The 16,305-nt window shown below is 44.6% G+C and overlaps 1 protein-coding gene across 1 annotated transcript in view; it reads right to left on the bottom strand.

Annotated features, from left to right (window-relative positions):
• Window positions 1-16,305, bottom strand: part of ANO10 (anoctamin 10) — a 353,685-nt gene that overhangs the window by 55,403 nt on the left and 281,977 nt on the right. The window lies entirely within an intron of this gene.

Genomic DNA, 16,305 nt, shown 5'->3' with positions numbered 1-16,305 from the left:
CCCCCTGAACCCAGAGATCGTTCCATACCCCCCCCAGCCAGTCAGGCTGGCATCGGTGGTAATGACCGACCACCGTGGGAGGAGGAAGGATTTCCCCAGGGATAAAGCCTCCGGACGTAACCACCATCCAAGAGACTCTCGCACCCTGCGGGAGGTACCGACACAGCGATCTAGCGAAGCCGGCGATCGGTCCCAATGGGTCAGAATAAGATTTTGGAGACCCCGGGAATGAAATTGTGCAAACGGTACCGCTTCCATTGGTGCCACCATCAGACTCAGAAGGTGCATACACTTCCGAAGGGACATCGCCATCGCCGATCTCATATCCTCGACATGGTGACGAAGGTTCGCTTGTTTGTCCGGAGGCAGGGACACCACTGCTCGAACCATGTCGAAAAGCATCCCCAAGAACAGGATTGACTGCGACGGCTCCAAAGATGACTTCTTCCAATTGACCAGCCACCCGAAGTCCTCCAGGTGCTGAAGGGAGAGATCGCGAGTCGTCACCGCCTCCTCCGCTGTGGATGACACAATTAACAGGTCGTCCAGGTAGGGGAGAATCGTAACTCCTTGCCTTCGAAGGAGCGCCATGAGCGGCGCCAGAATTTTTGTAAAAACCCTGGGCGCCGAGGCCAATACGAATGATAGGGCCACAAACTGGTAATGGGCCTGACCTATGGCCAAACGCAGGAAGCGCTGGTGAGTCCTGCCGATAGGGACATGCAAATAGGCGTCGCGGATGTCGATCGACACCAAGAAATTGTACTGCGACAGGGCCGCCACGACAGAGCGAAGAGACTCCATAAGGAATTTCCGGGTCCGGACATGAACATTCAATTCTTTGAGGTCCAGAATGGGGCGAAACTTGTCCTCCTTTTTGGGGACCACAAAAAGGTTGGAGTAAAACCCCCTTCCCCGGTCCTCCGGCGGAACCGGAACCACCACCCCCTGCTGCAGAAGAGAGTCGACCTCTCACAGCAGTGCGGCAGCCACCTTGGGCTCGGACGGGATGCGTGACTGACGAAATCTGTCCGGGGGTCGAGAATGAAACTCTATGAAATAGCCTGCCGACATAACCCGCGTCACCCAGGCGTCCGATACGCTGGACGCCCAAATCGACCCGAATTGAAGCAGACGACCTCCCACCCGAGAGCCCTCGAGGGGGTTCCTGGCGTCAGTCCGCCTTAGCGGGCTTTTTGTCAACCTCCCGTTTGTCCTGACGGAAATGTTGTTTCCAGGGTGTACGGGATTTCTGGGTGGTCTTCTTTCCGGAAGACGAGGGACGACCCGATCTCCAAGAGGGCTGACCGAACCGTCCCCTGGGCCGAAAGGACCAACGACCACTACCGGCACTTGACTTGCCAGACGTAGAAGCCGCTGCTTTCCGCTGCGGCAAAGCCGAATCCTTGGCCTTGGCCTTAGCAATCAGCTCCGTGAGGTCCGAACCAAAAAGCTGACCGCCCTTGTACGCCAGACTCAGCAAACCTTGTTTGGATACCGCGTCTCCAGTGCACTGTTTAAGCCACAGTGCTCTCCTGACTGAGACGGCCGAGGATTGAGCCCTGGACAAAACCGAAGTAGCATCCAGCACTGCGTCCCTGCCATTTCGGGCCGCCTCTTCCAACAGCTGGAAGAGCCTTTCCACCTCAGACAGCGGAGTCCCATCTTGCCACGCCGTCTGCAGCTGATCCAAACACCGCAGAGAAGCCTCACTAGCCCACATGGCCCCCAAGGCCGCTCGAAATCCATGACCCGCGGCCTCGTAGATGGACTTCGCCGCTAACTCCGTCCTTCTATCCAGCGGGTCCTGTAGACTCGCCTTCCCTTTAACAGGAAGCAAAGAGGATTTGCTCAGCTGAGACAATGGCACGTCCACTTCAGGAGAGGGGACCCAATTAGCGATCGTCTCCGTGGAGCAGGGATACAGGGCATCAAAAAACCGCATCCCCTGGAAGCGTTTATCCGGACACAGGCCTCGTTAAGTTCATTGTGCGCCGGCAGCGTCGAACGAGCCCGACGCGACTCCTGATACAGCCGGGCCGACTTGCCAGGGCGCCTCGTCACGTCTTCAGACAGCTGTAACGCTTCCCGCATAGCCCCAATAAAAGCGTCCACGCGGCCCGAAAGGAAAGCAGAGCGACCCTGCCGATCCTCTTCATCAGAATTGGAGATCTCACCAGCAGAGTCTGTCGGTGATTCCGAAGCCTCTGACGCACTGCGCGGAGGAGACAGCGCCACCACAGGCCTGTGGCGCTTCTTGCCTCGTGACGTCCGTTGGGACTTAGCTGATACCCAATGACCCAGGAGGTCAGACAGACTGTCAATGGAGCGAGTGAGCGCTTCCACTTTAACATCACTGAGACCCCCGACCAGTGTCGAACCTGACGCCGTCGAAGACCCCGGCGTATCAGATACGCGTGACCTATCCTGAAGCGGACCAGGAGAGAGGTCCGCGCCCCCCGGTCCCTGATACGACATGCCCCCACGAAGTTGCGAGCGTCGTGGATAAGGCGGTAACAACCCCTTACAATGGGTACGGGAACCGAGGATGTGTGATTCTGCTACCACAGCCTGGTCCTACACACAAAACCCCCAAACACTGAAGGGTTAAAGCTCCTCCTTAAAGGGAGAAGAGCTACCCCAGCTGCCTGCAGAGCAAAAGTTAACCTAACAGACTAGGGTCCAGAAAGGGTTAAATGCCCTGTTGAGGCCAGACCCTCAGAAGGGGTTAATGCTGCTGACCACGCAATACGCCTTTGCCTTAGAAGGATAGCGGTGTGCGAGTCCCTCAGCGGGGAAGTAGCAGCGCTGTATATAGCACACCCTGTCTGCCTTAAGAGGCCAGCAGTAAGGTGCTCTGCGCTGCAATAGTGTGAGAAAGGAATCTTCTGCCTTAAAAACAGAAGTGACTCACCAGCTGGCCGGGGTGACTGCTCTTCCTTACACAGTGCTCGGTGTCTGGTGTAGAGAGCGGGGAGCAGGGAGCAGGAGGTAGCACGAGGTAATGGCCGGAAGAAGAAGAGGGGGCTGGGACAGCTCCAGCGCGCGCTTTCCTGGCACTTCCTGTCCGAGCTATGATGACAGGCAGAAGAGAGGCGCGAAGCCACGCCCCCCGCCGCCGCTACCAATGGAGCCCGCGCTCCTCCGTCCTGGCTCCCCTGCCGATAACACAAACGCCTGCAGCGGAGATATCCTCCTGCAGGGACAAAACAAGCAGTCACCACTTGAAAACAGTAACAGCGGCTGCCACAGCAGCCGCTGAAGCACTCAGACCACAGAGAGCACTTACCCAGCTGAGCGCCACAGGGACCCCCAGGGATGTGTGGTGCCGTGGCCCTTTGCTCCCCCCCACGGCGGAGCGCGCAGGGACCCCACAGAAGCGGTGTGCGTCTCCGCCAGGGAGCGCCCTGTATTCCCTGGGGCCGGCAGGCTTCTGCGGGGACCTCCTTAGGGGGTACACAGATCTGCCAGGGGAGGGTCAGGGGTCCCAGCAGCGCCAAGACCCCCTGAGACTTCTAGACCACGTGGGGTCCAGGTCTCCGGAGTAAAATAAAAAATTCTTCTGAGGAGCTGCAAAGGCAGCGACTATCCTCTGCGACCTCAAATTTTAGACTGAAGAACATGGGAGTAGGAGGAGCCTAAGCTGGAGGGGCCGGTCGTCACGTTTTCTAATCTGAGGTGAACTATCCTGTGGGGCTCTGCCTACCCACTAGTAATGGATCTGTGTCTCCCTTCCTTCCCTTCAGCTGCTGAAATATTTCTTTGGACAAATACACTTAAACATAACAGTAGAAACATATGACAGCATCTATGTCCAAACAGACAAACTGTAGTGGCAGCAAAAGAGCAACACTAAAAAGTAGATATACAGTCATGGCCGAAAGTGTTGGCATGCTTGATATTGTTCTAAAAATGAAGTATTTCTACCAGAAAATTATTGCAATTACACATGTTTTGTTATTGACATGTTTATTTCCTTTATGTATATTGGAACAACACAAAATGAGAGAAAAAACAGCAAACTGCACCTAACTTCACACAAAACCCCAAAAATGGGCCTGACAAAATTGTTGGCACCTTTCTAAAATTGTGGGTAAACAACTTTGTTTCAAGCATGTGATGCTTTTTCAAACTTACCTGTGGCAAGTAACAGGTGTGGGCAATATGAAAATCGCACATGAAACTAAATAAAAAAGAGAGAAGTTGACTCAATCTTCGTATGGTGTGTCTGTGTGTGCCACACTAAGCTTGGAGAACAGAAAGAGAAGAGAACTATCTGAGGACTTGAAAACCAAAATAGTTGAAAAATATCAAATCTCAAGCTTTACAAGTCCATCTCCAGAGATCTGGATGTTCCTTTGTCCACGGTGCGCAACATAATCAACAAGTTTACTAGCTAATCTCCCTGGACGTGGATGGCAGAGAAAAATTGATGAAAGGTTGCAACGCAGGATAGTCCGGATGGTGGATAAGTAGTCCCAATCAATTTCCTAAGAAATTCACGCTGTCCTGCAGGCTCAGGGTGCAATAGTGTCAGCGAAACTAACCGTTGACATTTGAATGAAATGAAACGCTACGGCAGGAGATCCCCACTACTGACACAGAGGCATAAGAAAACTAGACTGCAGTTTGCCAAATTGTACGTAAGCCAAAATCCTTCTGGGAAAGCGTCTGTGGACAGATGAGACCAAGATAGAACTTTTTGTTAAGGCACATCATTCTACTGTTTACCGAAAATGGAAAGAGCCCTACAAAGAAAATAACACAATACCTACAGTCAAATATGCTGGAGATTCAAAAATATTTAGAGGTTGTTTTGCTGCTTCTGGCAATGAGTGCATTGACTGTGAGCAAGGCATCATGAAATCTGAAGATTACCAAAGGATTTGGGGTCTCAATGTAGTGGCCAATGTCAGAAAGCAGTAGGTCACGGGTCTTCCAACAGGACAATGACCTCAAACATACTTTAAGAAGCACCCAGAGATGGATGGAAACAAAGCTCTGGAGAGTTCTGAAGTGGCCAGCAGTGAGTCTGGATTTAAATCCCATTGAACACCTGTGGAGAGATCTTATAATTGCTGTTGGGAGAAGGCACCTTCAAATATGAGAGACCTGGAACAGTTTGCAAAAGAAGAATGGTCCAAAATTCCAGCTGGGAGGTGTAAGAAGCGTGTTGATGGTTATAGGAAATGATTGATTGCAGTTATTTATTCCAAATGGTGTGCAATCAAATATTAAGCTGAAGGTGCCAACAATTTTGTCTGGCCCATTTTTGGGGTATTGTGTGAAATTATGTCCAATTTGCCTTTTTTTTTAAATTTTTTTTATCTTGTTCCAATATACACAAAAGAAATAAACGAGTATAACAAAACATGTGTAATTGCAATAATTTTCTGGAAGAAATACTTCATTTTCTGGAACAATTTCAATGGTGCCAACACTTTCAGCCATAACTGTATGTACTGTATACATGATAATTTATAGTGTGAATATTTAATGAAAAAAATGCAAAAAAAAAAGGAATGGTTTAAATGTCCTTAGGGTATAACCTTAAAAACATCTCTCATATGTATAATACACCATGTCTAGACCTTATCTTGTTTTATTAGGAAATTCCTATAATACCAACAACAGGTTTGGACAAGCTACTTATGTCAGACATTTAAAAGCCTGGTTCAAAATATTCAGTAGTACAAATCAAGCTATACATTGTATCTACATATATAGTACTATGCAAATATATATAGTATACTGTGCAAAAGTCTGTATATACAGTTGTGCTCAAAAGTTTACATACCCCGGCAGAATTTTTCCTTTCTTGGCCTTGTTTCAAAGAATATGAATGATAACAAAAAACTTTTTCCCCACTCATGGTTATTGGTTGAGTGAAGCCATTTATTGTCAAACTACTGTGTTTTCTTCTTTTTAAATCTTAATGACAACCAAAAACATTCAAATGACCCTGATCAAAAGTTCACATACCCCAGTTCTTAATACCGTGTATTGCCCCCCCTTTAACATCAATGACAGCTTGAAGTCTTTTGTGGTAGTTGTGGATGAAGTTCTTTATTTTCTCACATGGTAAAACTGCCCATTCTTCTTGGCAAAAAGCCTCCAATTCCAGTAAATTCCTGGGCTGTCTAGCATGAACTGTGTGCTTGAGATCTCCCCAGAGTGGCTCAATGATATTGAGGTCAGGAGACTGAGATGGCCACTCCAGAACCTTCACTTTGTTCTGCTGTAGCCAATAAAAGGTCGACTTGGCCTTGTGTCTTGGATCGTTGTCATGTTGGAAGGTCCAAGTATGTCCCATGCACAGCTTCCGGGCTGATGAGTGCAAATTTGCCTCCAGTATTTGCTGATAACGTGCTGCATTCATCTTTCCTTCAACTTTTACCAAGTTTCCTGTGCCTTTGTATCTCACACATCCCCAAAACATCAGTGATCCACCTCCGTGCTTTACTGTAGGAATGGTGTTCCTTTCATCATAGGCCTTTGTTGACCTCTCTCCAAATATAGCTTTTACGGTTGTGGCCAAAAAGTTTGGTCTCATCACTCCAAATTACCTTGTTCCAGAAGTTTTGAGGCTTGTCTCTGTGCTGTTTGGCGTATTGTAGGAGAGATACTTTGTGGAATTTGCGCAGTAATGGCTTTCTTCTGGCAACTCGACCATGCAGCCCATTTTTCTTCAAGTGTCTCCTTATTGTGCATCTTGAAACAGCCACACCGCTAGTTTTCAGAAAGTCCTGAATTTCAGCTGATGTTATTTGTGGGTTTTTCTTTGCATCCCGAACAATTTTCCTGGCAGTTGTGGCTGAAATTTTTGTTGGTCTACCTGACTGTGGTTTGGTTTTTACAGAGCCCCTGATTTTCCATTTGTTAATCACAGTTTGAACGCTGCTGACGGGCATTATCAATTCCTTGGATATTTTTTTGTATCCCTTTCCTGTGTTAGGCTATGTGCCCACGATGCAGAAATGCTCAGGATGTTTTCCTGAGCGTTTCTGCATCTCCCTGGCAGAAAAAAACGCATGCGGATTGTACATGCGTTTTCCTGCCAAGGACATGCGGAAATGGAGTGTTATTCACTGACATTTCCGCATGCGGATTGACAAGCGCTTTCCAAGCGATTAGCATCACTTGGAAAGTGCTTGTGACAACTAGGTCACACTATATAAATCCATGCAAACTGCATGGATTTATATAGTGTGACCCGAGAGAGTGGTTAAAAATAAAAAAATAAATATATACTTACCCTCCGATGGCCCGCGCTGTCTTGCTTCGCTCGGTGCCCGCAGCGGTGGATTGAAAGACCTGCCGACGTGAGCGTCGCGTGACCAGTCACATGACTCTGACGTCAGCGCAGGTCCTTCAATCCACTGCAAAGTGCCGGGAAGTGAGGAGGAGCGCAGCGCGGGCCGCCAGAAGGTAAATATACATTTATTTTTTATTTTATTCTTTTTTTTACAGATTTTTTAATGGTACCTGGGTGTGGATGAGACTCTCCTCTCATCTACACCCGGGTACCATCCGCACATTAGAACGCACCAATTACGCAAGTACAGATGCAGTCTTGCGGAATTGGTGCGTTCCAATGCAAGTCAATGGCGGCGAAAACGCAGCATTTCCGCAAAATAATTGGTAGTGCTGCGTTTTTTTCCGCAATGATAACCGCAGCGGAAATTTTCGCAGCATGTGCACAGCACATGCGGATTATCATTGGGGAACATTGCTGCCCTTCTACCATGCGTTTTTAATGCGTTTCTGCAGCGTTTCCGTAGCTGCAAAAACGCTGCAGAAACGCATTAAAAACGCATCGTGGGCACACAGCCTTAAACAGTTCAACTACCTTTTCCCGTAGATCCGCTGACAATTCTTTTACTTTCTCCATGACTCACAATCCAGAAACGTCAGTGGCTGGATGAAAGATGCAAGAGTCTGTCTGGATCCCAGAAACTCACTCAGCTTTTATGCACACACACTGATTACAAGCAAACAGGTCACAGGTGAGGATGTTACCTTTAGTAGCCATTCAAACCCATTTGTGTCAAATTCTGTGCATGTTATCAGGTCAAAATCACCAGGGTATGTGAACTTTTGATCAGGGTCATTTGGATGTTTTTTGTTGTCATTAAGATTTAAAAAGAGAAAACAAAGTAGTTTGACAATAAATGGCTTCACCCAACCAATAACCATGAGTGGAGAAAAAGTTTTTTTTGATATCATTCATATTCTCTGAAACAAGGCTATGAAAGGAAAAATTCTGTAAACTTTTGAGCACAACTGTACATATACTGAACATAAATATAAACGCAACACTAGTTTTTGCTCCCATTTTTCATGAGCTGAATTCAAAGATCTAAGACTTCTTTTATGTACACAAAAGGCCTTTTTCTCTCAAATATTGTTCACAAATTTGTCTAAATCTGTGTTAGTGATCACTTCTCCTTTGCCGAGATAATCCATCCACTTTACAGGTGTGGTATATCTAGATGCTGATTAGACATGATTATTACACAGGTGTGCCTTCGGTTGGCCACAATAAAAGGCCACTCTAAAATATGCAGTTTTACAGTATTCGCAGGGTCTGGGGGAATCAGAAGACCAGTCAGTATCTGGTGTGACCACCATTTACCTCATGCAGTGCAACACATCTCCTTCGCATAGAGTTGATCAGGTTGTTGATTATGGCTTGTGAAATGTTGGTCCACTCCTTCTCAATGGCTGGATATTGGCAGGAACTTGAACACGCTGTCGCATACACCGATTTAGAGAATCCCAAACATGCTCATGTCTGGTGAGTATGCTGGCCATGCAAGAACTTCGCACAGCCATTGAAGAGGAGTGGACCAACATGAAACAATCAACAACCTGATCCCCTGAAGGGGATGTGTTGCACTGCGTGAGGCAAATGGTGGCCACATCAGATATTGACTGGTCTTCTGACCCCCCCTGTACCCTCTTAGTATGCCACACCTGTGAAGTGGATGGATCATCTCGGCAAAGGAGAATTGCTCACTAACACAGATGTAGACATAATTGTGAAGAATATTTGAGAGAAAAAGGCCTCTGTGTACATAGAAAAAATCTTAGATCTTTGAGATCAGCTCACGAAAAATGGGAGCAAAACCAAAAATGTTGTGTTTCTATTTTTGTTAAGTATATAATGAATGTTACATATATATATATGTATATATATAATAAATGTTTTAAAAAACAGAAGTGTTAATTTATTTTTATGAATTAACAAAATGCAAGATGAATGAACAAGAGTGAAGTATAAATCAAATCAATATTTGGTGTGACCACCGTTTGCATAAATTATTCTAGATACACTTGCACAAAGTCATGCAATTTATAGGATTATAGTCAGATGTATGATTAAATAATTATATCAAACAGGTGATAATGATCATTATTTTCATATGCAGGTTGAAACAGTCATTAACTGAAACAGCTCTGCAGGAGACTTAAAACTGGGTGAGGAAAAGCCAAACTCAACTATAAAAGTGAGGTTATGGAAGACGCTGCTGAACAACTTCTACGTTTGACAGGAAGCATGAGTTTTTCATCTGCTGCACCAATTATAACACTGCGTCTATGATGTTCAACATTGCCCATTTCTTGGTGAGTCTTCAAAAGTGCTTGAACATCCCAGTCTTCTTTCAAGTCTTTGCCTGGGACATACTTTGCTGGTGCCTTGTGTCTTATTGCTGTACTCAGTCTCGCCATGGTGTTTGACCTATGACATACAATGGTCTTCTACAACTTTACCTTTGTTGCAAAGTTTGGTTGTTCCTCAGCCAATTTTAAGTCTCCTACACAGCTCAGCTGTTTATGTCTTCGTTAATGACTGTTCTAACCTATGAAAATAATGATCATTATCACCTGTTTGGCATTATTAGCTACTTATACAACGGTCTATAATCTTTCAAAATCCCTCACATTGTGCAAGTGTGCCTGGAAAAATGTATACGGTTTTGAAGGAAAAGGGTGGTCCCTTCAAATATTGATTTGATTTAGATCTCTTCTTCATTTTGTTAATAACAATGAATTATCAACACTTCTATTTTTTTAAAGCATTCTTACATGGCAGAAAAGTAACATATCAGGCCATATTCATATCTTTGTTAGGAATTTTTTGTTATTGAACCAAAAAAATAGAATTCATGCAGTGCATAGATCTGTCATTTGACTGACGCGAATGGAGCATGATAGATCCCAATGAGTTTAGTAAGGTCAATCAGGTTTGTCATTTTATTTCTTCTAGTAAAGTTGACAGAATCTGTGATAGAGGCTCATAACCGATCCTCCAACCCGGATGTGACCGAAGCCTAATGAAGTTTCACGGCCAACTATTATGGCCTCATTTTTTTAAAATAATGGATTAACTGAAACTTCTGTTTGAAACAATCAACTTAGCCGTTTTTCTCCACTTGATCAGTACCACTCCAAGGGCAATCTCCGGAAAGGCAGCAGCTGACCCCAAAGGTCAGGATCGCAGTCATGGACACGGACTGAGTCACTGGCATGACAGGATTCGAAATCACTGGTAGACTAGATGTCGGAACCTGTTCACACAAATCACGGATTCTGGGTCACTGGACAAGACGGACACCGGTACTAGTTCAGACAGCGTGGATTCTGTAACACTAGACAGGACAGACAGTGTTGCTGGTTCAGGTACCACCAGAGTGGTTTCATGTTCAGGTACAACAGGTGCGGTTTCAGGTTCGGGGGCCGCCGAAGTGGTTTCAGGTCCAGGTACCGCTAGAGCGATTACAGGTTCAAGTACCACCACAGTGGCTACAGGTTAAGGTACCGCCAGAGCAGTTACAGGTTCAGGTACCGCCAGAGCAGTTACAGGTTCAGGTACCACCAGAGCAGTTACAGGTTCAGGTACCGCCAGAGCAGTTACAGGTTCAGGTACCGCCAGAGCAGTTACAGGTTCAGGTACCGCCAGAGCAGTTACAGGTTCAGGTACGGCCAGAGCAGTTACAGGTTCAGACAACACGAGTAACAAGAACAGGTTCTGATTTAGACAACACGGTTATCTAGAACAGGGAGAGGGACCTGGCAACAAACTAGTTGCACCAACACTAACTAACCAAAGGGGAAGTGTTGCTTAGGCACTACAGGGGAGCATGCGCACTCTGCCCCTTTAAGCAGCGGGGAGCGAATGTGCACTAAGCATATCACTGGGAGACCTGCATAATGTGCACAGGCCCAGGTGAGCCGGAAGCCACAGCAGAGGAAGAACACACAGCAAAGCGCCCAGGGCGGTGAGTATGTCAGCATCCCTGCCGGGAAGAAGGACCATACAGGGACGCCGGCATTGGCGTTACAGGTTTTCTATAGATTTTGATCAATTCTGAATACAGTGGTCATACTTTCATTAATATAAGAAGATGACAGACAGCAAATATATTTTCGAATATATAACACCCTATTCCTGAGTGATTAGAGTTTGTGTAACACACACTGAAAAAGAGATCGATGGTTGTGCTCACACAAAGTTTTTAGAAGCGGAAAGATTTGACATGGTTTTCAAGAGATCAGAATCCATGTGGGTTATTTTTGTAACTAGGTTTTTAGTTTTAATGCAGTTTTGAGGACTCATTTGAAGCTTTTCTTTCTTTGCATTTTTTGCAGCCTGTTGACGTCAGTGTCCACCGGGAATTCACATCAATGATATGACATGTCATCTTTTCCTGCTGAGAAGTCTTCAAAACCTCATTAGAAAATAACTTTTTTTGCAGACTTGATTGAATAGTGCCTATTTTGAAGAGGATCTATCTCAGGAGCTACTTCAAAGTAACATGTACTATCTTTTTATCCAACCAAGCGTTTTTCAATACCTGAAGTGGAAAAAAATGCTCAAAATACTGAACATATGAGCAGCAAAGTGGTTCCACAATAAAAATCAATAGGAAGAGCCTTGAATGCGTTTAAGCCAACATGCTCATAAACCTCCTAAAACCCAATGAGCACATAACCATAGTAAGGTTCCTATTGAAATCGAAGGGAAAATACAAAATCATGCCTTTAGTACATATAGAACTATTTATTTTTCAGATTCTGTTTCAATGTGAAGAAAAAAGCAACATGATAATTTTTGAGGTATTTCTGCATGGAAAAAAAATGCTCCAAATTTGACCATTGAATCAACAGAAGCAGAAAATGCCCAAACGTCTGAAAAAACAAAACAAAACACTACCCAAAAAATGAAAAATTAGAATTTTTAATGTTTTTTTTTACCATATTTTTCAGCTACAATATCCAAGTAAAAAAAAAAACTGTGTGAACGTACATTTTGTCTTTTAAGTCAGTCCTAAGAGTAACAAAAAAAATGACTGACAGACTTTTCTATTTTTACATTATTTGTGCATGGTAATGTATGTGCACAATAACTCAGTAACAGGCGCAATACCTTATACAATGGCACTTGCACTTTAGCCAGTGCTTTGTAGGTTTAATAAAGTATAGCCAGGTAATCTAATATTAATGAATTCACTGTGAATATGCAAAGAAGTAGGTTTCCCAGCGGCTACATGTTCTACAAAACACATGCAAAAATGGAAAAATTCAAATAAGTAGAAGGACCACCATTTCCGTGCCTCGCTGCGGTCTACAAGCATTTTGTAAAATAGCAAATGTCCTACGTGATAATTATGAAATAATAAATTGCAATTTCACAGTTGAGAACATAAAAGGTCACTGATTGCCAGAAGTCCAAATTCAAATCCTCTTCACATTCTTCACAAGCATCCAGGTTTTACGTATTCAGACAATTATATGGCAAATTTTTCAGAGAAAGTCTCCAGCTGGGTGATTTTTGGATGAGTTACAGCTCAATTTGCAATGCTACTTACTGCGCCATCTGTATTTTTCATGCAAAACATAAGAAGCTACTGCAGCAGCTATGGAGACAGATGACATCGCTTCAATGCCATACAATCAATGCACACGTCTTGGAAGACACAGAGAAGTGGCTATACAGTCAGCAGTGCCGCTGTGCCCATATGATCACAATGTATGTTCTCAATAGGATGGTAGGACAGTAAACAGACAAGGGACACCGCTCCTGCTCACTGACCTAGTATCCCACTCATGGAATGTGACCTCCGCATGTAGAAAGAGCCAGCGGGTTACAAAACAAGCACAAGAATAGCTTGAAGTCGGAAATAACAGACTGAAATGCAGCTTCACATATCACAGCTGACTACGTACAAGTAGTTTGATTAACGCTTTTCTGTACAGATATTAATTCCAGCTTTTTATATCTGTAAATGCATTTTGATTATAGAAGGCAATGCAATAAAGGCCTACATACATATTATATAAAAGCTCTCCAAAATGACTGATTTCGGGAATGTGGGGATCAGTTGATAGTTTAGTGTGTATGGGTGACTCCTGACTCTACCAACAAGTGATGTCTGGGGAGAGAAGGGGCTGGCCTGTTGAATTTCAATGGCTGACCCTTTTGTTAGGTGGGGAGTTGAGCCTCAGGTAGCGGCTCTCTTACAGAGAACTGAGGAATGCTCGGCCGAGCCTTTCTGTCTATGGGTGAGTCAGAAGAGATAGGAATTTTCCGACCAACAACTGTTTAATGTCAATGGGGACCGTAAATTCCCATTTAGACAAGCCAATAAGCAGGAACGAGCATTTGTAAGCGTGCTGGCAATCACTCGACAAATTACCAAAACGGTAGTTCATTAAATGTATCTTCCCTGAAATGCTGCAGTGTTTCACAGAGGACTATACCTGACTGTAGCCAGGATCTGATTAATGCTGCACGCACTTTGGGCAGCATGTAACAGTTGACAGAAAATGATAGTAAATGATGATCGTAAATAAAGGTAATCGTAATATACAATGTGTTAGGAGGGCTGTTGCAGACAACTTTATTATAATGGAATGCAACCGACCCCGGGGTCCACGATGCAGCCTGGTGGACTGCTGCCGAACACTTTCCGGGTGGAAAGGAAAGTAACCAACTTAAATGCACACAGGAACGGGTATAGCGGTTCGCTCCATCTCCGTTAACTACACGGGAGATGCGCGACCGGGGAAGTAGCTGTAGCCCTGTTAACTACACAGGGACTACACTGGCGGCGCTAGGATGCGTGTGTGACTACGCCGACGGGTACACGTGCCTCCAGCCGGCGTGCTACCGGACTGAAGGGTACTACTCCACGTGGCTGACAGGCGATAGCCGTGGACAGGACGCCTGCAGGCTGCTTTGGCAGAGCCAGATTGCTAGGCGAAGCTACCTGCCTATTTCCACTAGCCTGCCTATTTCAACTAGCCTGCCTATAGAAACTATGTGGAACACAGTCGTTCACACAACAGCATCACTTGCTTAATGATCAGAGCGCGCCGTCATATTTGTGGGCGGGTCTTTTAAAGACTAAGCCCTGCCCACCTTCGCACTATTGGTGGCGTCACCCGCGACCAATCAGGCAGTGCCAGGTCACCGGATTAGGTGGTTGCCAAACCACCAATCATGGTCCGCCAGGTCACGGACCTGCTCAGTGCGGAGAATCCTGGACTTAGGCTCCAACAGCCCTGTCTCCCTCAGCAACCTACGCTTAACGTTGCTAGGCACAAATACCCGAGAGACAATCTGAACATCTCGTGGACCAGCTAGGTGTTGGGGCTGACGACGATGCTGAGCAGCATCAGCCCCGGCTGGACCGAGATGGGAGACCACAGAAGGTTCTGGATCCATTTTGAATCCAGCAACAGCCTGAAGCCTAACACATGTTTATTCCAAAATCTGCATCTGTCGTTTTTTTTATATTGTAAGTATTTTAATAATATGTAAGTGTTGTAGATGGGTAATGTGGTTTTGTCCTGATGAAGAAGTCTGTGAACTTTAACACGCGTTGACTAATAAAACCGCAATTTTCAACACATCGACTCCTGGACCTCCTTTTTCATCATATGGTGTCTTCAGCAGTGCAGTTAAAGATCCACCCTCTATGGTGTTTCCTAACATTGCATGTATCCTGGATCTGCAGCATCCATTTTACCGAGCTTTCTTTGGTGTTGTGGCACACAACCCTGCCAGGTGAGCACATCCCTGCACTTATCGTTCTTATATCCTATATCCGGGTAAGACCTTATTTTGCGCAATTGTCTTCCAATTTTCTCTTATTGGTGGATGGGTATGTCACTTTAAATGGAGCAGTGCCGAACTGTTTGATTAACTACAAGACATGTGTGCAACTTCTGGAGAAGGGGGAATGTCCCCGAAAAGTCACAGCCTATATGCGGGTATTCATTGAACTTGCTACTAACAAAGTCTCTATTTGGATCTGATGGAAAAATACTGCAAAAAGATGACGAGCACTCAACGTGAAAATTCATTGTAAATGTCTCCGGTCTCTAAAGCTGCCGTTTTTTGAATAATATACAATACAGCTGTTTACTACAATATTTAGAAGATGAAGATTGCGGAAAGTGAACATTACTGTGAGGGCATTTTTCGACTATCGTCTGCATGAGGCCTAAAGATGTTTTTTTTTTCCCCAGGAATTATTTCCTTCTACCTCGAGTTGAATCAATTCCTATTCTGGTGACAAATTAGATTAATATAACACAAATATAAAGCTTCACTCAGTTCTTAACTTGTTTGTATCAGAAAAACAAGCAATCACTTGTACTTATGTCAGAGGAGTCCATGCCCCAACCAATATTCATGATAATCCCACCAATGACAACTCGTCTCAAGAGAGAGCCACTGTAGTAAACTATTCTTTTGATCCTTCAATTCTTTTATTTTACTTCTCCTCAATTTTTAAGCGTTGTTAAAATTGCAGAAAAATATTTTACTGTAATTTAAAAATAGAAAAAAAAAGCAGAAATATCATACACTATTAGTTTCTGTGGTTAGTCTCATTTGCACTCTGTGGGCAATACTAAGAAGTAGAAGATTATTAGAAATTGGCTATACGAATGCACTCTATTAAAAATCGACAAATCCTGGAAGTTAATGTGTCAATCAGAAAAGAAAGCTACGTTTTGGAATATAACAAGGCAACAATCCAACAAAATGCTTTAAAGTCATCCTTGAACTACTTAACAAAACATTAAGAATTTGGAATGACTTTTATACAGTTCTCAGGTCTCGGTTATAACGGAAATCTGTAAGTAAAGCCATTGCTGGCTTGATTATTTCTTTATTTTATTTTTTTGTGATAATAAATCATAACGATTACTAGTAATATATGTCTATAGGTGAAAATATGAATTCAAACCCATGCACTGCCATTGTCAAGTGCCCACCGAAGTCCCACTATA

This window comes from Phyllobates terribilis, unplaced genomic scaffold, assembly GCF_046119375.1.
Source record: "Phyllobates terribilis strain yellow unplaced genomic scaffold, ASM4611937v1 Scaffold_4__5_contigs__length_816908805, whole genome shotgun sequence".
Classification (NCBI taxonomy): domain Eukaryota; kingdom Metazoa; phylum Chordata; class Amphibia; order Anura; family Dendrobatidae; genus Phyllobates; species Phyllobates terribilis.
The sequence above is the reverse complement of the archived record's forward strand: the minus strand, read 5'-3'. Positions and strand labels throughout refer to the sequence as shown.